A 24326-nucleotide genomic window follows, 5' to 3' on the forward strand; every position below is an offset into this window, starting at 1 on the left:
TTATTTTCTCCTTATCCTTTAATTGAAGATCTATGACAATGAGAATGGAAGTCAATTAAATCCTCATTTGGTGACAACAGCTTACTATGATACCAGTGAGAAATATATATTCTAAAAATGCTTTGGTGGATTTATTCATATTATTTATGGTTCATATATAATAATTTATTTTAAAAGATTATCCTATAGTTTTTAGATATCAAATCTCTAATAAATGGAAACAAATGACAAACTACACGAACATGTATGTGCAGTATGCAAATTCTCAATAGAGAAAGTAATATTTCAGAATTTAATGTGGTTTAGTTCTCTAGTAATTATAACTGGTGTTAGCCAAGTTGAATATACATGGCAAGTTACAGTACTGAGTCAGAAGTGTTTGAAAAAGCTCTTCATGTGCTAGGCATTGGACCAGAATTTCCCCCTCCATGGCATGGCCATCCCCCAGTATATTTGCTATGAAGTTAAATTCTCTATATTGAGCATTATTTTCCCATTGACTTCAATTTTAAAATGAGAAGTAAAAACCAAAGATAGGAAAGTCACAGGCAATAGTGTCTTTGGGAGATTACAGGGAGTGAGGATTTTATATGAGATAATAAATGGAGGAGATGGAAATGATGAAGTGACTACATGACTACCTTCCGGAGCACTGTTTTAGTGGCCTTATGTAAACAGTGTACCTTGGGTCCAGAGAGCTTTGCCTCTTCCGTGGGGCGTGTTGAGACTTGAGGCAAGGCAATGAAGTAATGCAATAAATTTCCAAGAGCTAAACTAATAAATAAGAACAATAGTAATAAAGTCAATTGCAAAAAGTTCAACTTTATTATGTTCTTTAGTTCTTCTTATGTAATATTCACCCTCTACTCCCAAAGTGCTTAGCATGTACATTTGATAGACTAGCAAATAAAATAAAATATTTAGTACAAGAACATCCATCCCAATTATTGAGTTTATATGAAATTAAATTCAACCTGTATTTTTTCTGGTGTTCTCAACAATATAGCATTTAGAATCAGAAAATATTTGTTAAGCAATTAAATTTTCTTGGCTTGAGATTGTAGAAGAGTCACTTCTCTAGCTTGCCGATTTTTGATATGCAATCTTTTATTCAAATAAATTATCTCAACCTGAGACAAGCTTCTGAAACATGAACAAGGAGTTGCTCCGAGGGTTGGAGCAAGGGGGCAGAACCAAGCCCTCTCAGGTGCCCATCCCTTGCTACTGTTTGAAATTGGTTTCTTTATCTTAGACTTTTCATTTTATTTGAGAAAGAGAGGCTCACAGAGGAAGGTAACTGTAAATCCAGTGTCTTTGCTTTGGATCATACTGTCTCAGCATATACAGGTGAACTTTGCAGTACAGGAATGAGTTCTATTTCTAAAGTTAATTTAAAAACATCATTAAAACATATAGCACATTTTCCTATTCAGAAAAATGCTATAACATTAAAGTCTTATTATTAGGTGGTCTAAAAAAGTAGCTAAAAATAAAAAATTTACCATGGAAAAAATCCAACTATTTCAAATAAATTTTGCTGTACTGGCCTGAAAACCCAATAATCTTGGTTTGTGTTAGTGCAACAGCATAGTTAGGCAAACAAATATTCTATTCCTTTTTCTTTTCAGCCTCATGGAGACTTATAACTTTACCATGAATAGGAACAGAACTAAACTAGTGATGAAACCATAAAACATGGCCAGCGCCACGGCTCACTTGGCTAATCCTCCGCCTGTGGCACCAGCACCCCGGGTTCTAGTCCTGGTTGGGGCGCTGGATTCTGTCCCGGTTGTTCCTATTCCAGTCCAGCCCTCTGCTGTGGCCCGGGGAAGGCAGTGGAGGATGGCCCAAGTGCTTGGGAGACCTGCATGGGAGACCAGGAGGAAGTACCTGGTTCATGGCTTTGGATCGTTGTATCGTGCTGGCTGAAGCACGCCGGCCATAGCGGCCATTTGGGGGGTGAACCAACGGAAAAGCAAGACCTTTACCTCTGTCTCTCTCTCTCTCACTGTCTAACTGCCTGTCAAAAAAAAAAAAAAAAAAAAAAGAAAAAAAAAAGAAAACATAAAATACATGAGAATAAGGAGTGAATAGAGAAATTGAGGCTCTGCTACCTTTTCCAAAATCTTGAAGCACAGCTTCCATGAACATCTTAATTGTCCCCATCATCCTTCATCTGTCCAGTCACTATATTCCATAAAGTTACAACTCTTTTTTTTTTTATTTTTTGACAGGCAGAGTGGACAGTGTGAGAGAGAGAGACAGAGAGAAAGGTCTTCCTTTGCCATTGGTTCACCCTCCAATGGCTGCCACAGCCAGCACACTGCGGCTGGCACACCGCGCTGATCCGATGGCAGGAGCCAGGTGCTTCTCCTGGTCTCCCATGGGGTGCAGGGCCCAAGCACTTGGGCCATCCTCCACTGCACTCCCTGGCCACAGCAGAGAGCTGGCCTGGAAGAGGGGCAACCGGGACAGAATCCGGCACCCCGACCGGGATTAGAACCCGGTGTGCTGGCGCCGCAAGGTGGAGGATTAGCCTAGTGAGCCGCGGCACCGGCTAAGTTACAACTCTTATAGAAAGAAAAACCTTCCACACATATTATCCCTCCACTTGTCCATTCATCTATTCATTACTGAAATAAAGAGTTAAATATGTGGGTCATGCACTGTAAGAGACAATAGTGACACATGATGCTAAACAACACAGGAATAGTTTCTGGCCTTAGGGAACTTACAATCCTACTGGAGGAGAAAGACATTAAAGTATGATTACAAAAATAACTCATAATTGTGATAAGTGATACTCAGAGATGTACAGTTACTGCAATCACTGGCTACCTACTGCAATATCATCATCATCATTTATTATGCACTCTATACCATACATTGTGCAAAGAATGTATTGTACATTTGTTATATCCAAGATTCATAAAAGTCTTAGAAAATAGCCAGGCAGGTGTAAAGATCATGGAAAACTTTTTTTCTATTTATAAATTTGTCTGTCTTCCGAGGAGGCTACTGGATGATGCTTTATTTGGCTGACATCTTGATGCATTTGATAGGAAAGCTTGGAACAAGGACAGAAGAGAGCTAAATTTTGCTGCATAATAAATGGGAAAAAAATTGTTATCCCTCAAAACAAACTTGAGGCATATGTGAGGAGTGAAAAAGGAAGACCGGGGTTTTGAGAGAGGTGACAATGCCTGTTTGCCTCCCCTGTCTTAACCAGTCTCTGTCAACCCCCCACCTCCAGGGCAGTTTCTAGGCCCACCAGTGTGAGTAGGTTCTTAGGTGGACACTGGTAAGGGGTCACATTTCAGTTGCAATCTCACAGAGCAGGGAAAGAACACAACATGTACATATATTAGAGTCACAGAAATACAAGGTTAGGGGCAGTAACCCTAGGAATTCCCAAGGAAGGGTTCAAATTGGGTAAACCAACTTAACATGAATTTTCCAGTGGTTGGGATAACCCACCAATTGGGTTATCCAAATGGGATGTATAGTCAGAGGGGTCTCAGACCTAGCTATTGCATAATAATTACATTTGAATCCAAATCTGACTCCAAGGTCTACCCTCCCCCTATTTTGTCATGCTTCCTCAGTTCTCAACATTTCTTACCTTCTATGGCTCTGGAAGCAATTAACTCCTGAGTGTCCAAGGCACAGGCTAGCCATTCTTATTCCAGAGTCCCCAGCAACTGTATTCTGCATTAATGCTTCAAGTTTAAACCACTTTTGCATATATTACTTAATGTCTAGAATTTTACTTCTGAATGCAGGATCAAATAAATTGTGCTAAATAAATCCTAAGGCATTGTCAGTGATTTAGACTATGAATTACTCATCCCATAGTTCCTCTTTATCTACTAAGTGCAGCTTTGCCGAATACTGAAAATCAGTAGGGAGCAAATGCAAAACTTGCATTTGTTATGCTGTGGACAGACTTCAAGAGTAACTTGTCCATCCGGAGGCTTTGGAAAGAAAACTGGGGACATAATGTTCTGGTTAAATCAAATGCCTACTTTTATTTTTGGAAATATTCCTTGGAACTGTGGAGAGATGAGTTTTTTTCTTTTCTTAAGCAGAACCAAGGACAAGAAACAAGAAGGTTAAGCAAACACAAACCTTGAAGTCCTAAAGCTCTTCTAAACTGATTGAGAATGTCCTGGAGGTTTAATTACTCGGTAGAGTAAATCCTTGGGAGGTATAAATAACCTTAGGCTCCTTTCAGATTGTGAGCTTTGGTTGAGGAACTGCTAGACCTACAAAGACTATTATTTCTGGTTGCCATTTATGTCTCCCACCTTGAATTTCCCATCTTCCATCTTTTCTTTGTCTCCCAATATAGGCTGTGTTTACTGTTATATCTTGTAGACAGTCTAGTATGCTATTGAAAATACTACTTGCATGCAACATGTGGAATGTGCCATAACACTTTCAAAAAGATTAAAAATTTAAGTGTGAAATTCTTTTACTTTATTTGAATACTATACCTGATTTTTAGCGCATGGAAAATATCCAACATTTTACCTATGGCACACATTCTGACATTCTATTCGCTTTGCTCTTATCAAACCAGTGTTCATTCTCAGGGAGATAGCAGTAACCTGTCACCTAGTTGTTTCATTTGGAAGGTATTAAAACTTTGGTTTTCCTCTTGCCATTTCACACATACAGTATGTCTTTCTATTCCTTGATTGTAGGTGAAACAGCCACAAGAGCTTAAGAAATGCAAACTTTTTTTGAGAGGAGGTTTGGCTATGGAGTCAAAGATACCTTAGTTAGAAATCTCCTTGTTGCCATGTACCACAACAAAAACGGATATAATAATTCACCTTATGACATTCCATAGGACTGAATGAGATGATTTTGTCAAATGTTGGTTATTGTACTGTACTTTTATTGTTGACATCTCTCATATTCCCCCTTCCAATATTCCATTCCCTTCCTTTTTCTTCTGACTTTTTTTGTGGTCTATATGTGACTGCTGACTGCTGTGTGGCTGACTTTGTTTTTTTGTTAGACAGTGAGAGAGAAAGGTCTTCCTTCCACTGGTTCACCCCCCAAATGGCCACTACGGCTGGCGCGGTGCGCCGATCCGAAGCCAGGAGCTTCCTCCTGGTCTCCCATGCGGGTGCAGGGCCCAAGGACCTGGGCCATCCTCCACTGAACTCCCAGGCCATCCTCCACTGAACTCCCGGGCCACAGCAGAGAGCTGGACTGGAAGAGGAGCAACTGGGACAGAATCTGGTGCCCCAACTGGGACTAGAACCCGGTGTGCCGGTGCCGTAGGCAGAGGATTAGCCAAGTGAGCTGCAGTGCCGGCCAAGGTGACTTTGTTTTACTTCAAACACAGAGGTGGACAACTACTCACTCCTGGGAAATGGAAAATCCCATGCCTTTGAGCAATACACACAGCCCAAGCCATGCTTTGCTGCTTACTGGCTGAGATCTTATTTAGGTTAAGACAAATCGCCGGCTTGCCATGTGAAGTTGGTGGAGTGTGGTTTTAGTGCTAGTGGTAGACATTCTACCTTCTGCTTGGAAAGCCCCTGTCCAGGAGCTAGGGGGAGACATAAGATATGAGAGTAGGAGTCACTGTGAATGAAGCTAAGCAGAAACAAGCAGAGCCTACAAAAGAGGAAAGATAGAGCTTTGGAGATGTCTTTGGGTTTCTGGATATAAAGAAGTATGATGCCAACTGTTTCTGGCTTCTTGTTATTCACATAAGTCAAGTCAATTTCTCCTTTTTAAACTGGTTAGAGTGATATTTCTCAAACTTGTAGCTACTATAATTCCCTTCTGTTCTCTTGTATCACGTTTCACAAATTAAAGAGAAGCCTTTGTTTTTTTCATACTTTCTTAAATATTGATTTTCCCTGATCCTATATTTAGAAAAGTTCCAAAAATTATACAAGATAAAAACCATACCAGTAACTTTTTTATTAACAGTAATTTTGTCTGTTTTCTATACATAGCTGCATTCAAATTGAGTGTTCAATTCCAAATAACTTTTTCAACTAATTGATATCATAGAACTGCAAAAGTAATACCTATCAACTGAAGAAAATTTAGGAAAACACAAGAAAGTAAATACAGAAAAATTAACTTATTACCTTATTACTTATAGATAATAAACATCTTGCTTTATTAAGAAAATAAAGAAAAAGAAGAACTTTTTCTGCTTATCTCCTTCAATATCAGGATTAGATGGTTTGTGTTTTTAGGAAAAGCATATTCTCTCTCTTATTTCTTTTATAAGACATTCAAAATAGTTTCCATCATGCAGAGGTACTGTGATTTATTTAAGCTGCCATCAATCACTGGGTGTTTACTTTATTTTAAAATTTTTCATATTTGAAATAATACTATGATAAATATTTGTTAATAAAGTTTCGGACAAAAGTATTCCTAAAATTAGAATTACTGGGTCAATGATTAAATTTAAAATTAAAGATGTGATCAATTAAAATATTAATATTATCAGTTAAAATAATATCAACCTATTCTCCAGAAAAATGGTAGTAATTCTGACTTCTACCATTAGTTTATGCTATGCTTAGTAAATACTTCTTCAGCTGCTGCATTGGATTTCTTAGCTATGGAATGCCTTTAGTTACTCATCTTTCTACCATAAGACATTTAGTTATTTCTATTTTTCAGGTATAAATAATGACGTAAAAAGATCCCCTGTACATAAATCTTGCATTTATTTCACATTATTTCTTCAAGAAGTTTCCAAAAATAGTTTTTTTTTATTAAAGGTTACAATTATTTTCTAGTCACTCTTACATAAAATATGCTAAATTGTTTTCCAGAATTACTGTATTAATTTATATTTCCACCACCAAAGTATGAGGATAGGGTAGATGTTATGGCACAGTGGATTAAACTGCTGCATATCAACGTGTTAAGGTTAGAGTCCTGCCTCTGCTTCTAATTCAGCTTCTTGCTAATGTACACCCTGGGAGGCAGAAAGTGATTGCTTAAATACTTGGCTCTCAACTAGCCACATGGGAGACCTGGATGGAGTTCCTGGCTTCTGGTTTTGACTTGCTGTAGCCTAGGATGTTGCAGGCATTTGGGGAATGAATCAGGAGATGGAAAGTGTCTCTGTCTCTTTCTCTCTGTGATGATCTGCTTTTAAAATAAACAAAAATAATAATAATAAAAAAAACCATAGTTCTGGCACTGTGGCACAGGTTAAGCTTCTGCCTGTGGCTCTGGAATTCCATATGCATGCCAGTTCGAGTCCCGACTGTTCCAGTTCCTATCCAGCTCCTTGCTATGGCCTGGAAAAGCAGTTGAAGGTGGCCCAATTGCTTGGGCCCCTGAACCTGCGTGGGAGATCTGGAAGAAGCTCCTGGCTCCTGGCTTTGGATCGGCACAGCTCCAGCCATTGTGGCCAGTTGGGGAGTGAACCAGCAGATGGAGGATTTTTCTCTCTTTCTGTCTTTGCCTCTGCCTCTCTGAAACTCTGCTTTTCAAATAAATAAATACATCTTTAAAAAAAACCCTTTCCTTTCACAGATCACTTGTAATTCCCCAATTCTCCAGGTATTTACTAAAAAGAAAAGAAATTATGTATTCCTTTAAAATTTTTTGATGAATATTCATAGTGGCTTCATTTCTAGTAGTTAAAAACTGGACACAATTCCAATGTCCATGCACAGATAAATGGATAAAAAATAAAGCAATAAAAGTGAACATGTGATTATTTCTGATAGATGCAACAACATTGAAGAATCATAGAATAATTACACCGAGTGAAAGAAACCAGACACAAAAAAGTATAACACATATGATTTCATTGACATAAATTCCAGAAAATGCAAACTAATCCTCATTGGCTGGAAGCAGATGGGCGGTTGCTTAGGAATGATGGGGGGAGAGTTTCCAGGGAGATTGAAGAAATTTTGAGGGATTATGGTTATGTTCGTTTTCTTGATTCTAGAGAGAGCTAAGAGTTTGCCCACCATATCAAAGCATATTAATGCATGAACTTTAAATAGTGTAGCTTATTGGAATCATAGTGTGTTAAAGCTGTTTTCCAATCCTATTTTTTCATTAATTTTAAGTTTGATTTATTGTAAATATTTAATCTAGCTGAAATTTATTTTGCAGTATGAATAAAGATGTTTCCTTTCATAATACTGTGTACTACATCATATAATTCTAATCTTCCGTACTGATATGTACCACCTTCTCTAGTGTATGTACCATATGTTAGAGTTTGTTTATACTCCAGAGTTTTGTCTATATTATCTTCTTTAATTACAGTTTAACGTCACTCTAATAATAGCCTTATAGTATATTTAGTATTTGGTATGATAAATTACCCTCTATTTTAATATCCTTTTCTTGTCGAGCCCTAGTTTTCAGCCAAAGAATGCCAGATTTTTGCATTACCATCAGAAGAGACTATTAAAACCCAGAAAGTGGATTATTTTAGTATTTATTGACTTTTTATTTATTTTAAAGGCGGAGAGAGAGGAGAGGGAGAAAGAGAGGGAGAAGGAGAGGGCAAAGGGGAGGTGATGGAGGAAGACACACGCGCGCGCACACACACACACACACACACACAGATTTTCCATATACTAGGTTACTCTACTAACACCTGCAGCAGCCTAGGCAGAGTCAGGCTGAATCCAGAAGTCAGGAACATCATCGGGGCCTCTCCCAAGGGCGGAAAGTCTCTGCGGCCTCACGGGTGCATTAGTAGGAAGCTGGATCAGAAGGCGGAGTCCAGGCTTGACACCAAGCACTAGATATGGGATGCGAGTGACCCATGCAGTGGCTTAACCTGATAAAGCACAACACTTGCCAGAGAATTGTCTTACTAGAATTTTAAATACCAGTTACCAATGTTGAAACTGTATATTATGTGGTGTTTACATGGATATGGAAGGCACAGTAGTTTTGAGACTCATAATAATTTTCTTTTACTGTTTTTTCATTGGTATAAAATATCTGCCCTATTGTCTTCTGTTTTTGCCCATTGAGCTATTTTAAGTCCGCTCAAATAGATATTAGATTTTTTTCTAAAATTACAAGTTAGTGCTTCACTTTTTTTTCACATTAGTTTCCCACACTGGGAATCATAATTACTATTTTTTTCTATTCCCAAATAAACAATGTTTTCATTAAATGTGCAGGAAGCAGAATGAGGAATGCAAAAAGACAATAATCAGGCATTAACACTTATTAAGTACCTATGGTGTACATAAGCTAACTTGAAAGTATTTTGAAACAGAGGATTTAAGCTGACCAACATAAATCAATTTATCTACAGATAAACAGCTATCACTAAGAAAACTTTTATTTTTTAAGATTTATTTATTTATTTGAAAGGCAGAGTTACAGAGAGAGAGAGAGGCAGAGAAAGAGAGAGGTCTTCCATCCACTGGTTCACTCCCAGTTGGCCTCAACAGCCAAAGCTGGGCTGATCAGAAACTAGGACCCAGGAGCCTCCTTCCAACCTCCCATGTGGGTGCAGGGGCCCAAGGACTTGGGCCGTCTTCCATTGCCTTCTCAGACCACAGCAGAGAGCTGGATCAGAAGTGGAGTGGCTGGGAATAGAATCAGCGCCCACATGGGGTGCCAGCACCACAGGCAGTAGCTTTACCGGCTATGTCACAGGGCTGGCTCCAGAGAAAACGTTAAAGGTAGGAGGGTGTTGAGTGAAGCAGCATGCATTAGTAAATCAGTGAATTAAACTCCATGCTGTGCCAGCTAACCCTGTGCCTCTAAGAAAGTCACTGAGCTTGATTTTCTTCATCTTAAAAAGGAAATGATGCTGTCATTAACCTTCCAGGATGGTAGGAAATTCCAATACAATGTAATCAAAAAGCTTTGGAAATAGTACATCATCATACAAATGTTAATTATTATGCCTACTTAAACTTGTTACCTCTGCAGATAATAAACTATAGAAAACATTTGCAGGGATTACTAAAAAGACTTGTAAATTGCTAACATGACATATTCTCTCATAGTTGAAAGAAACTTTAAATTCATTAAGCAGCCATCTGAGGTGTAGGGGGGCACAGCAGAGGACAAACCACCAGGGATAGATTGCCCACCTCCAGGCCCCACAGCATGCCTCACCCCTGTAGCATGCCAGGCCTGTGGATCCCTCGACTCTCTCTTCCTCTCCTCTAACTGGGGTGGTTGGCCAGGTGTACTTGTTCAGTAACATTAGCTAAAATCCTCTGAATTCTCAATGACAGATAAACATGAAGGGAGCCATAGGAATCACAGGTGCAGATGAAAAGGTGACTGCTGGGCACTCAGACCCCATGGTATCTCTTGCTCTCTCTCTCCTGCAGTGTCCTGTAGTCTCCTGCAGTCCCCATATTTCTGCCATCCCACGACATGGCATCGTCAAAGCTTCTCTGCTTCAGCTACCTTAGTCATCGTGCACATCCCGCAACAGCACCGTCCTCCCCAGGGAAATCCAGCACAGCAGAGGCCTTATGCTTGCATTGCCTATGACTCATTATTTGCAGTGGTAAAGTATCTCATTTTTGTAACTATTGATGTTCTTATTCCAGTTAGATCCCGAATCAACTCATTTTGCCATACAGAGAAAGACAAACCATCCAACTATCCATAACCACGAGACCAGGAGTCAAGTTTGCATCTGACTTTGTTCTAGGGTCTGGTTGAGTTCTGCCTGGAACCACCTACTTGACCTTGGAGACTTGGTCCACCCTCGTGTGATTATGCCTTGGCCAGCCTCTGGCTTGATTCCCATTCCCGGATGCCAACTGCTCGCTAGCTCCCTAAGGTTATGAAAATGTCAGAGCATTTTATTCCCAACAAGACGGCGATGAACAAATTGACATATTATTCAAACACCAAGTGCGGATGGGGATTTCACTTGCTCTCATTAGTGCCATTAGCCACAGCCATTCTCTGTCAGAAGGTCAGAGTGATGTAGACATATACAGAGAGCACTTCAATGAGGCACATTCTTTGAGAGAAAAACTTCAACTATTTCAGCCAAACTGATGGATAGTATTTGGATAGAAAGGAAGTCCCTCTAACTTGTAAGGGGCAGGCTCCTAAACAAAGCTGTATTCACACTGTATGTAAGAGAAATCTAAGGCAGTCCTTGTTACCCTTAGAGCAGTGCTGTGCAGAACGACATAAATACCGGAAAGTCTCCTCTGTCTTATTACATAATAATGACTGCTAACATTTTTAAGGGCTTACTATCTGACAGGCACTTTAGCAAGTATCATTTCTTTACATATAATAAGCTTTACATAGATTAAGAGCATAGTGGGACGGTTTATTAACTGGATGCCTTTGGGGAGATTATTTAACCTCTTTGACTTTAATTTCTTCATCTGCAAAATGAAGATGATAACCGTACCAGGCTTGTGAGGTAGTTGCAAGGATTAATGGAGAGATGATAACTACTTATACTTACTTAGTGGTTTACATGTGCTAGGTACTGTTCTCTAAATGAGGATCAGCTCATTTAAATGAGTTACACAAAATGTACTTAACACTGTACCTGGCACTTAGAAAGTGGCCCACTGCACTATATCTGAGAACTCACAGATCTCACGTTAGGGGCTTCTGTGTGTCCTCCTGTATGTTTGGGCTTCCCAGTGCCATCCAACATGTGGGGAAGAATGCTGAGATCAGCCCATCACTCAAAAGCCTGCTCCTCCCGCTCCTTCCGCTCAGCCCCTTCACCTCGAGGTCCTCCTCACCTGCAGGCTAATGCCCGCGCTCTGAGACACCTTTCTCTTCCTTTCAGCTCTTGATTATCAAGACCACCCTCTACCTCCTCTTTTTTTCTTTATTTCTCAGCGCTCCTCTTTAGAAGAAGTTAAAAGTAACTTTTTGGAAAACTGGGGGCTCTGATGCTTGAAGTAACAATTTTTATTATCTTCCAACACATAAAGAAACCTGGATATAAGAGCGTACTTCAAATAATTCATGGAAAAAATTAAAAGTCAAGTCTATTTTGGTGCAAAATTTTCATGAAATTCATGCATAGGTTTAAAATATTATTTACTTATTTATTTCAAAAAATAGCAAGACAGAATGAGAGAGAGAGAGAGAGACAAAGATAGAGCTTCCATCTACTGGTTTACTTCCCAAATGCCCGCAACAGCCAGGGTAGGGCCAGACCCAAGCTGGGAGCTGGTAATTCAGTCCAGGTCTCCCACAAGGGTGGCAGGGACCCAAGTACTTGAGCGATTACCTGCTGCCTCCCAGCTTGCACATTAGCAGGAAGCTGGAATTGGAAGCAGAGCCAGGTCTTGAACCCACACACACCAATATGGGATATAGGCATTATGAGCAGCCTCTTAACTGCTGAACCAAACACCTGCCTGTATAAATGGCTTTTTATAAAATGAATTTTAAATGAGCATTTTGAAGACTCCTATACTTCCAAAAAGAAAAAAAATCACCTAAATGGGGCAGTTGCAGAAGAATATAACATATCTAAGTAAGAAATTCAATTCGAAGGCTGCTACCACAATGATAAAAATAACTTTTTTTTTTTTTTGGCTTCACTAAATGATCTGAAACTATATACTTTAGTTCTTGGGTATACGAAAGGAAATTAAATCACTATTTGTCTGGGGCTGGCACTGTGGCATAGCGGTTAAAGCTGCTGCCTGCCGTGCCAGCTTCCCATATGGGCGCTGGTTTGAGTCCTGGCTGTCCACTCTTGATCCAGCTCTCTGCTATGGCCTGGGAGAGCAGTAGGAGATGGCCCAAGTCCTTGGGCCCCTCACCTGCATGGGAGTCCTGGAAGAAGTTCCTGGCTCCTGGTTTCGGATTGGCATAGCCCTGGCCTTTGTGGCCATCCGGGGAGTGAACCACCGGATGGAAGACTCTCTTTCTTTCTGCCTCTGCCTCTTTATAACTCTGCCTTTCAAATAAATAAATATATCTTTTTTAAAAAAAAGCCTTGACCATGGCCTTGTCTAAATATGATCAGAGTCAGTGAACTCAGGGGGCTTCCATAGCCTTGGCAGCTCATGACAAGAGCCTAGGGTGATTACTGATGCCATAAACAAGAGTGTCAATTTGTTAAGTCAACAACAGGAGTCACTGTGCACTTACTCCTCATGTAGGATCTCTGTCCTTAGTGTGCTGTACATTGAGATTTAATGCTATAACTAGTACTCAAACAGTATTTTTCACTTTATGTTTCTGTGTGGGAGCAAACTGTTGAAATCTTTACTTAATGTATGCTAAACTGATCTTCTGTATATAAAGAGAAACGAAAATGAATCTTGATGTGAATGGAAGGGGAGAGGGAGTGGGAAAGGGGAGGGTTGCGGGTGGGAGGGATGTTATGGGGGGGAAGCCATTGTAATCCATAAGCTGTACTTTGGAAATTTATATTCATTAAATAAAAGTTAAAAAAAAAGCCAAAGTTGAAGGACATTAAATTTATAAAGAAAGTGAAAATTTCAGAGTTCTCTCCTCAGTTATCCTATCTAAACAATATTGTGTTGGGACTCACAATAACAATATTGTGTTATCTAAACAATATTGTGTTGGGACTCACATTTCAAGAACATAGAAGACAGAGTGACCCTTGTTTCCAACAGGTTGACTCAGTGGGCTAGTTTTGTTGGAAGAAAAGCTCGCACATCACAAGGCATGCTCACTTTCCTTGGCCACAACAATCTTGCTGTAGTGCTTCATGCAACAACTGGCAAGCATCATGGAGGCTTTTGTACTCGACTTACTGTGAATACTGGCAACTGACAAAACAGCTCTCAAATCTTCAGTCCCTAAGCTGAGTGCTTGACTCATCTGTGTTCTGACTCCAGCATTAATTGCTGTACTCATTTCTGTTCCAAATGGCCTTTCTTTGGTTATATTCTATGCTGTGACCACTGTTGATTTCCTCAAATGTGTATGGATTCAGAAAGTATTCAGGATAAGCTAGGTTAAAGTCCCTGGAAGAGCGGACAAGAACATTCAATAGAAGCGGAGATCCTGCATGGTTGACAGGGCTGTCTCTGACATCCCAGCTCTGCACTTATTGGCAGTGCAGTTGTCTCATTAACAGAATTAACTAACACATGAAGAATGCTTGGACTAGCATCAGGTGATCAGTACATGCGTAATGTGGTTCTGCTGATGATGACCTGGCCTCCAAATCTTTCCATGTTCCGGCATTTGCAGATATTTTAAAAATAGTGAGCTTCTTTCCCATTGTTTATGAGACCTTATGTTATATTATGGATGTTCATTTTTTTATACATGTTGCAAATATTGTGTCTAGATTATTGTCTTTTAATCTTGCATATAGCATTTTCCAGAAGTAAGAGGTTCCCATGTAACAATTTCTTTTTGGCCTCTGCCTTTGAGGGCATGATTTTCTACCCAAAGTTCTGGATTTTCTTCTACTTTTGGTGATTCGCATTTTGTACTGGAATTGTCAATCTATCTAGTATTTTCTTTCATGTGAGGGATTGGTAGAGGAAAAGGATTTTTCAGAATATATTTTTTCACCAAACACAGGTTCAAACAAAATATTTTTGATCATTTTAAGTGAATAAAAGTTTTAAAAAAATAAATATATTGAAAAAGCATCAATAATGAACATTTCATAATGTATATGCCAGAGTGAGGAACTGTTATAATCCTATCATTATAGACTAAATAAAGCTAATATTATCAGTAAAGTGAAGTCAGTTGGTTGCTCCTTTGTATACCAAAGATATGATAAAATTTTCATTCCTCAAAATGAGTTTACTTTTACTATCAGATGCTGGCTCATACATTGTACATTTCTTGATAACTTCAATCATTTTAGATGAAAGCCTCTACTGTTTTTTGAACAAAGCCAACACATTTTATAATAAGATCTGATAAGAACATAACAAGCACATCTATTGTTAGTGATTTACAAATGCTATTATTGGAATTAATAAAGTATGGGAGTTAATTTCTGAGAACCATATAATCCATTAGAAACTTCCACTTTCCTTCTGAAAACATTGACCTTTTAGTATATAGACAGCCAAGAGATTTCTACTATCTTAGTCTCCTAATCAATTATTATCGTCAATGTTATTATCATCATCATGATCGTAGTAAAAATTTTTTCATTTTAAAACTTTAAAAATTTTTAAAAAAGAGAGTCCACTCCTTTTCATACAAAATTTACATGGTGATTAATAATAAAATCAACTTTAATGAAATAAGTTCAAAAATAACACTAAGAAGATAATATCTAACTGGACATTTAATCACCAATCATTGGCCTATTCATCATTTATTTTTCAAGTGTTTTCTTGTAATATAAAATTTATTAATTTCCTATAAAAGGCTCTATTAGTCGATACAATTCTTCATTATGACTCTACAAAAATCTATCTCTTTAATAGAGGTAAATGTTTGCAAATAATTAGCCCTTTGGGAGTCTAGGGAGCTCTAAAGTTAAAATGTTAATAAGCACTACCAATCAAAATCAAAATCAACAACAAAGTGGTTTTAAACAAGTATTGTCAAAAAATCACTTAATGTGAAGATATTGGCAAAATATTTAATTTAAAGTAAGTACACAAAAAGTAAATGTTGAGTCTTAAGAATACAGGTAGTGAAATAGCTCTAAAAAAGAGTTTTGGCTGGAGCCGCGGCTCACTAGGCTAATCCTCTGCCTGCGGTGCCAGCACCCCGGGTTCTAGTCCCAGTCAGGGCACCGGATTCTGTCCCGGTTGCTCCTCTTCCAATCCAGCTCTCTGCTGTGGCTCGGGAAGGCAGTGGAGGACGGCCCAAGTACTTGGGCCCTGCACCCGCATGGGAGACCAGGAGGAAGCACCTGGCTCCTGGCTTCAGATAGGCGCAGGGCATCGGCCGTAGCGACCATTTGGGGGGTAAAACCAATGGAAAAGGAAGACCTTTCTCTCTGTCTCTCTCTCTAACACTGCCTGTCCAAACAAAAAAAAAAAAAAAAAAAAAAAAAGGAGTTTCTATCTTATGACTTAACAGTTCACAGTTACAGTAGCTCCAGGAATGCATGTGTGTGGCCTAGTGTCAGGTGAACAGAGACCTCAGCAATTTGGGAATATACTACGTTTTGCACACCTCAGCTCTAATGTCTAAGCTGTCTGTTAATTTGGCTACAGTAAGGAATGAAAGAAATTTATCTATAGGAATATAGATTAAATGGTTATATATATTATATATAATATATATTATATTATATTATATATAATATATATTATACATATACATTATACATATTATATATAATATATATAACCATTTAAATATTATTTTTTATAATAAATACTACCATTATATAATACCAATTCAATTAATAGAAAGGAGCAATCTTTGCCTTATCATTTAAAATATGTAATAGTGAATTGATAACATTTTAAAATAATTTAACCTTATTCACGCTATCTTCTCTCTCTCTCTCTTCTCTGATATATAGAGATTCAACGCCTTTCTGCACCGAAGGCAAAGAAGCAAACTTTGGTAAGAGATCATTTACATTTTTATCTTACTTTTTGTCTATCTTTTTTTTTCTTGTGCCCTCTGATTCTTTCTGTTTTCTTTCGTCTTTCTTTTATTCTTTAATAACAGACCACTTTCCACCTCAGATATCATTAAGTTTTTAAAATTTTACACTTTAAAATATTTTACCAGGCACTATTTTCAATCAGTTTTGGGGAAATTCCAAAAGAATAAGTAATACCAAGTTATGCTTTTGAAAATGTTTTATGCTTTGGAGGACATACTCACAGCTCATTCTACATTCAACACTACAAAGAGAAAAACAAAAGTATGAATTCAGATACAACCATGGCATTTTACAAATGTTAGGTGTTACAAGGCTTCTGGTATTTGTTATCATGGACACAGCTCTCTTTATCTGAAATCATGAAAAAACTGTCTCGGGTAATGTTTATAATTCCGAGCTTAACCTAGAATATGGCTTGGACATGCGAAAACTAGAGAGACTAGGGAAACAGCAATAAAGACCAAAGCTTAAACAGCACAACAAAATCTAAGATTCCCTTTTTGAAGAAAGCATGGTATAAAACCAACTTGGGATAATTTACTGCTTTTAGCCTCATCAGTGCCAACTGGTGGCATACAATTGACCTGAGCCCACCAAGAAAGTATGTTGATAAGATTTTCTGACCTGACAGCCCTGCAGGTCCACAGCAAATACACTAGAATAACAGTGAGGCTTTGCCACTATTTAGTTAGATTTTGACTCGAAAAGCTGCAGAAAACTCTGTTTTCAGAGGGGAGAGTTGGCTGAAAATTAAGGTAAATCCTAGCATCTTGAGAGAAAGTCAAACACCAAGCATCAGTAGACAACACGAACAAGAAGTCAAAATAAGTTATTCATAAAGACATTTCCCTCTTCTTCTTTGACTTGCTCTGTGTGTTTCAAAGCCTCACCCTTTCATGCAAGCTGCCAGGGTGCTATGTAAACACCGCGGGAGGAGGCCCCTGAGCTCTGGGAACTGATGCCTCACCAGGCTGCACGGAGTTGTTTACATTTGGATCTTACAGCCTCCAAGCCAAGGAGTTCATTCTGCACACCCATCTTGTGTTTATTTCTATTTTTAAATTCTCTAATACACTTAACAGCCACAATGCTGAAAAGAATAGAATACTCCTAGAAATACAGGGTGTTGGAAAAATAATATATTAAATGGAACTATTCAAGCTGGAGGAAGCTAGCAGTAATATGAAGGTAGGGGGGAGCCTGCATTCAATAGACAAAATACCCTACAGGAGAACTTTGTCTTACTGCTTAATTTAGTATGAGGGACAAGTAGCTTTGGATTAATGCCACTAATAAAGTGTCCTTTGAGTAAAGGGACAATTTCCGAAGAACAAAACAAGGACACACTTTGCTCAGTTCCATACTGATCTGAAAACACTAATTACCGTATTCTTATTACCTCTTCTCCAGTTTTCTTTCTTGGACTTACGCACACATACACACTCACTACCACAGAACTAGAACAATTCACAACGTTTTAGACTTTGCAATCAAAAACACAGGAATTCGGAGGAGGAGGAGGAGTTGGGGAGCAAGCAGAAGAAAACTGTCCTGTGCCCATGTTCGGTGGGGGTGGGGTGACCGTGAAATTCCACCCAGCAAGTTATAGCACCGCAACAGAAGAAGTAAAGAGTTCAGTTTCATAGATTGAATTGTACCTTACCTGGTTTTGCAGTTAAATACACCAACATGCCCCTAATTCCTCCTCTGATGCACTACATAAGCTGAATGCTATAGTATTTGACCTTACACATTTCCATAGAAGAAACTCCAAAGTAACCTTTAACTTCAATAAAAAGCTGTGTTCATTCTTCCCCTTGTGCTCAACACACAGCAATCTAATACACCTCATCATGTGGTCTGTTACCATGGTAGCAATGAATCCAGCTGCTGAAATACAAAAGACTGACAAAAAGTTGCTTTTTCCCTCCACCCACCCTGACAAAGTCAGATTTTTTTTTTTCTGTATGACAAGCCTAATTTGAATATGTTTCTCTTGCTGACTCAACTTCGTGAGCAAGAAAAAAAAAGAACAGAGGTAAAAGAATAAAAGGTCTCCAAAGCATTTAAAGTTCCTAATGAAAAGACTATGCATTTTAAACCACCACTAATCTCTTGAAATACTGATCATCTCTGACTTCTACCAACTAAATATTTTTGAATACCAGTTATATAGAAGCAATAGGAAATAACCCACAGCCCCTTTAAAACCATTTTTAAAAACTATATTAAATTATTCAGTAAACACAGATGCTGAAAACAGTACATTAGTGGATAAAAGCCTAGTCTAAAAGCATTTTTTTTTTCTGGAGCAAGCTTCTAATCACAGCTTAGATGTGGGAAGTCAAATTCTTTATTTTCTTTATATCAGAGCCCTTATGTTATTTAAACAGATTGAATTTCAGTTCCATTGAAATTGATCATTGATGTGGCTCTGCGGTGGTATAGCCCACTAGAATCAGCCAAACTATATTTGGGAGCTCTATATTAAGGGTAGGGTTCTTAGCATTGGCACAGTACCAACTCTGAACAATCATTGGTGTGGGACTCCCCACATCAATGACTAACTCATTAAGAAGTAAGGTCTCACCTTCAGTTTATTCCCAGTGCTTTAAGAAAAGGCAGTGGGGACCCAGGAGACAAGAGCTTCCCCTCACATCAGCACTGCCCTTCCTTCCCACCATGCACACCTGCCCAGCCTGTGCAACCATCTGGGTAATGACACAGCTTAAATACAGTGACCATTCTAGACAAACAGCTAGGGCTGCTTGCTCCCACCTACAGCCATCTAGGGGTGACTCCCAGTACAAAATAGACCATGAGAAGAGTGTTAAATTCGGTAATTACTGTTGTCTTTAAATATGAAAGAAAAACACATTAAGTAGTCCCCTGCAGTGTTTACACTGGATTCTTTAACAACTGCCCTATATGTCATTTATTAGTGATGTTTTTAAACTTTAAAATGGAATATAAAGAATCATAAAGGGTTTTGGAATAGAAATTATAGACATAGATCACATTTTTAATGATTTACTAATATTCAACTAACAGTAGCCTTTAAAAGGTCACCTTGATCTATAACGAGTAAACTATTCATTGATATATAGCTTTAGCTGCTTTTCTCCACAGTCATCTAATTCAGGAAATTACCTGACACTGAAGTCAACTGCATTAAAAAAATAGCTTTAAAATCTCTTTGAAGACTATAGCTCAAAGAGGCACCCAGGGGTTAAGAAAGCCCATGGCAGGAAACAAAGAACTCCAAATCCAAACCAAACTCCTTTCATTGTCAGAAATTACCAGGAAGAATAAAAGAAATGTTGTACATTGCATTAGTTCTCTATCATTTAAAAAAAAAAAAGAAAGAAAGAAAAGAAAAGCCCTACACCAAATCAGCTGAGATTATTAAAATAGCTTTGGCACTGCTACAGCCCTGAAAAATCCTTAAGTGTTGTGACTCATGATGATACAATCCTATAAAATGTGTGAGGCAGAACAGGCAAAAAGGCAAGGAGGAGCTACACTGGAAAATTAGCACTCCCTAATCCTCTTCAGTACAGCTGATGCAGGAAAGACTCAACCACAATCTGAATAATTCATAAGTATGCTTGCATGTGGCTCTCTGGCTAGACTCTTCCACAGCTTGTATTCATTTCTTTCATAGCCTTTACCTTATATTTTTCTTCTTCTCATTGGTTATATGATGATTACAGGTATCTATATGTTTTTCATTTTGTAAATTTAAGAGCCTACCATTTATCTAATTGATGTATACTAGTACCAGGGTGTTTAATGTGATTGGCAATATAAACATTGGGGAATGTGATGTCAGTATATTTGGTTTCACAAAGTTTTAACTCCTATCTTGCAAATGTTAAGACCAACTTCTCTCTCACTGTGAAAAAAATTTGTAACAAACTCTGTGCTGATGTGATCCCCTTCATTTCATAGGAAGAACCCAATCACCAAGACAGAAATCTTTTTTCAACATCAGTGATAATACTTCAGAGTATACCCCAGACAGTGGATTTGTTAAGCTCTGGTCCCATAGGAGTGGGAGGGAGCTCATGAGGTTATTTAGTTCTCTGCTCCCTCTTCGGATGTGAGAGCACCTAATTTCCCACAAACTCAAGGTAACAACATGGGCTCAGGGGTCACTACCTTGAATGAATCAGCACCAGCACAGCTACAAAAAACACTGGCTGCCAACATGAATGAAACTCAATCATGACCAACCAATCTGAACTTCTACAAATGCATTTTAGGTCACATTTTAAAATTGTTTTTTTTTTTTCAGGGAAAATTTTTTTTAACTTTTATTTAATGAATATAAATTTCCAAAGTATGACTTATGGATTACAATGGCTTCCCCCCCATACCGTCCCTCCCACACACAACCCTCCCCTTTCCCACTCCCTCTCCCCTTCCATTCACATCAAGATTCATTTTCGATTATCTTAATATACAGAAGATCAGCTTAGTATACATTAAGTAAGGATTTCCACAGTTTGCTCCCACACAGAAACATAAAGTGAAAAATAATAGATGATTTTTTTAAATGAAAGTGCTTAATTGGTAGAGTGCTGGTTTATATTACATAAGAAAACTTAATAGCGATACAAAGAGATTGAGATCTACTGGATAATTTTTGCAAGCACCTATTTCCTAGGCCACTTTGAGAAGCTGACCTAAAAATATTAACCGGATTAGTATCTATTCTATTCATGAAAATTTCAGTTAATGAACCAGGCTCTTGTAAGCCATCTCATTTTATATATATCAGTATCAAGATTTTCTGTTTTGCCTTTCAGAAGTGTTTTAAAAGATTTATTTATTTTGAAAATCATAGTTACAGAGAGAGAGAGGGAAAGACAACAAGAGAGAGAGAGAGAGAGAGAGAGATCTTCTGTTCAGTAGTTTGCTCCCTAGATGGCCGAAAAAGCCAGCTCTGGACCAAGCCAAAACTAGGAGCCAGGAGCTTCATCTGGGTCTCCTACATGGGTGGCAGGGGCCCAAACACTTGGGGCATCTGCTGCTGCTTCTCCCAGGCCATTAGCAGGAAGCTGGATTGGAAGTAGAGCAGCTGAGACATGAACTGGTGCCCTTATGGGATGCTGCAGTCACAGGCTTTGCACTGTGCCACAATGACGGCCCCCACCTTTAAGATGTTTTCAAAACAGGTGCTCTTTGTTGCATTAGCTGTAAATAAGGATGTCTTCACGTTTTCCCACTATTGACACATCACAGAAAACTAGCTTTAAATAGAACTATGAAATTGATAGCTATATATCCTACAGATAACCTAATGTGAACTTTGAATCATTTTTCCCTACTGATTTATACAAGAGCATTCCCAAACTTCTGTTTTTGTACCCTTCATTTCTTTAAAATTTATAATTATAAATTACATTCTGGATTTATCCTTAGAAAACATGGTTTATTTAACTTAATAAAAAGTAACACTCGTTAGCCATTTCATCACTAAAAAAATAACATTACATGTTTATTGTAGAGAAATCGAAAAGATGTCTATGAAATGACATTTTAAGCCATCATAATTCAACTGTCATAAATAATCTATACAAACCTTTTGATATATCTCTTTACACACTAAAAGCCCTTGATAATTTTGAATATTGCCTTTTATTCAACGAAAGACTTATTAGTTAAGTACACAATGATATTACATATTCTTTGAAAATGTTTTTAAATAGCTGAATAAATCACACTATTTGGATGTATCAGAAATAATTTAGCCATCCTTTATTGTTAAATATAAATTTAGCCTTTCCTAGATTTTTTTCTTATGAGCAATGTACCTTTGTATACATTTTTTTTTTGACAGGCAGAGTTAGACAGTGAGACAGAGAGAGAGAAAGGTCTTCCTTTTCCATTGGTTCACCCCCCAAATGGTTGCTATGGCCAGCACACTGCGCCAATCTGAAGCCAGTATCCAGGTGCTTCTTCCTGGTCTCCCATGTGGGTGCAGGGCCCAAGCACCTGGGCCATCCTGCACTGCCTTCCTGGGCCACAGCAGAGAGTTAGACTGGAAGAGGAGCAACCGGGACAGAATCCAGTGCCCCAACCATGACTAGAACCCAGGGTGCTGGCACTGCAGGCGGAGGATTAGCCAAGTGAGCCGCGGCGCCAGCCTGTATACATTTTTGAGTCATTTCTTTAGATTAGGTTCCTAGGAATGAAAGAGATTATTAAATTTAAATTAGAAATCCTAATCATGGAACTGTAGAATTGGTAGGATCCAAATCTAAAATCTAGTCTAATATCCACTTATTGATTTTATTGATGAAGGAACTAAGGCTCAATAAGATGAAATCATTTGCTAGAAGTCCAAGCCCTGAATTTTCCTAGTGCCATAACAGAAATGGGTTATTTGCGAGTGCGCTTTGTATTCTGTAATTTTATGATGCTGACTCTAAGTGGTGATTCATTCTGAGGGGCTCCCTCCAGTTTGGTATCATCTGTGAAATTCCATGAATGTGCTCTGGACTCAGAGTCAGAATGGGAGTTTCTTGGAGGCAGGTGATACTATCTTATTTTTTAGGGATGATTCACATAACAGTTTATCTGGAGTCATCTTTCACTGATACCAAAACAGAACGGATTCTGAGAAGTAGATTCTCGCACATCAAAATCTGTTCTATGGATAAATGGAGAGATTCCAAGAGAGTTTAGGGGGTCAGGATGCTCCTAAATTTAGTGAGCTCAAATGGACAAATAATTATCAGAAGCTCTTTTATGGCCTCTCAGTTATGTTATGGCCTTGTAGTCTGCCGAGAGAGCAGATCGGTATGTATCATCTGAGCCTCAGACTGTCAGATAACTCCATAAGTACCTCTCTCGTCACTCTCTGTGACAATCCCATGTGCTGTATACCCAGGTGTGTTGCACAGCCATGATGTCTCCATTTACAGCATATATTCTTTCTCAGCTAGAGAGGAAAGGGAAAGCTATTTCTGAAAATCACATCTAGCTATGAAGTCAAGAAACAGGCAGATTCCTGAGACCTCACTCTTCAAAGAATTCATTTTCTTAGACTGAATACACAGAACTAGAAATGATTATTTCCTGTTTTCTTCCACGTAGCTTATTCTAAAAGGAGCTGACTTATGCTAATTCAATAAATTTTAATTAAGTGCCTTCTAAAAGCACACACCATATTAAATGTAGTCAAAGAAATGCAAATGGCCTACAATCTATATGGAGAGATAAGAAAATGCAACTGTAGATACAACAATATATGAAAAAGAATATAGTCAACCAACTTGAGAGTGGGCAATTTAATTAGATAAGTTTAGGCAGAGGCTAGGGGGAAAGAATCACCCCTTCAGTGTCTCCCAAGTTGGAAAGAAGTGCCGTTGAGATAATAGATGTATTTTCCCAGATTCTTTTTACTTTTGTGTTCAGGAACTGTATCAGCACAGCACCCATTCTTAAAGCTCAATGGAGGAACTCCTGTACATTCAAAGCATGTTCAGTGACCAAGATCAGATGTAGAAGTGATAGTAGCTACCGAGTTCCTCCCTTCCTTGCTAATACTCCTCTTGAAAGGGACAATTAATTAAGTAGTAGGAGGGCAAGGAGAGGGTGAACTGTAATTGACTGTCAATATTATGTCGCTATCTATCTGCTACATCATAGATAATAAATGGAGAAGATTGGGAAGCAAACATAATGCTATGAACCCTTTAGGTACTCAGTTAATAATAATTAATGACAACCATGATCAAAATAAAGGGGATTAGAAAATGAAGTAAGTAGGAAAGAAATTATAGCAAGA

General features: G+C 38.4%; 1 protein-coding gene across 49 annotated transcripts in view; it reads right to left on the minus strand.

Annotated features, from left to right (window-relative positions):
- The window catches only part of DTNA (dystrobrevin alpha), a 432447-nt gene that overhangs the window by 178263 nt on the left and 229858 nt on the right, over positions 1-24326 (minus strand). For 2 of the 49 annotated variants that reach the window (XM_070050312.1, XM_070050331.1), the window contains exon 1: positions 18192-18367. The exons of 45 other annotated variants lie outside the window; for them this stretch is intronic. The gene's annotated coding sequence lies outside the window, so the exon portion shown is untranslated. Of the gene's footprint in view, positions 1-18191; positions 18368-24326 lie in introns of those variants that run through there. 2 more of the 49 variants (XM_070050310.1, XM_051852000.2) reach the window with 1 other exon arrangement.

This window comes from Oryctolagus cuniculus, chromosome 10 (genome assembly GCF_964237555.1).
Source record: "Oryctolagus cuniculus chromosome 10, mOryCun1.1, whole genome shotgun sequence".
In the NCBI taxonomy this organism is placed as follows: Eukaryota; Metazoa; Chordata; class Mammalia; order Lagomorpha; family Leporidae; genus Oryctolagus; species Oryctolagus cuniculus.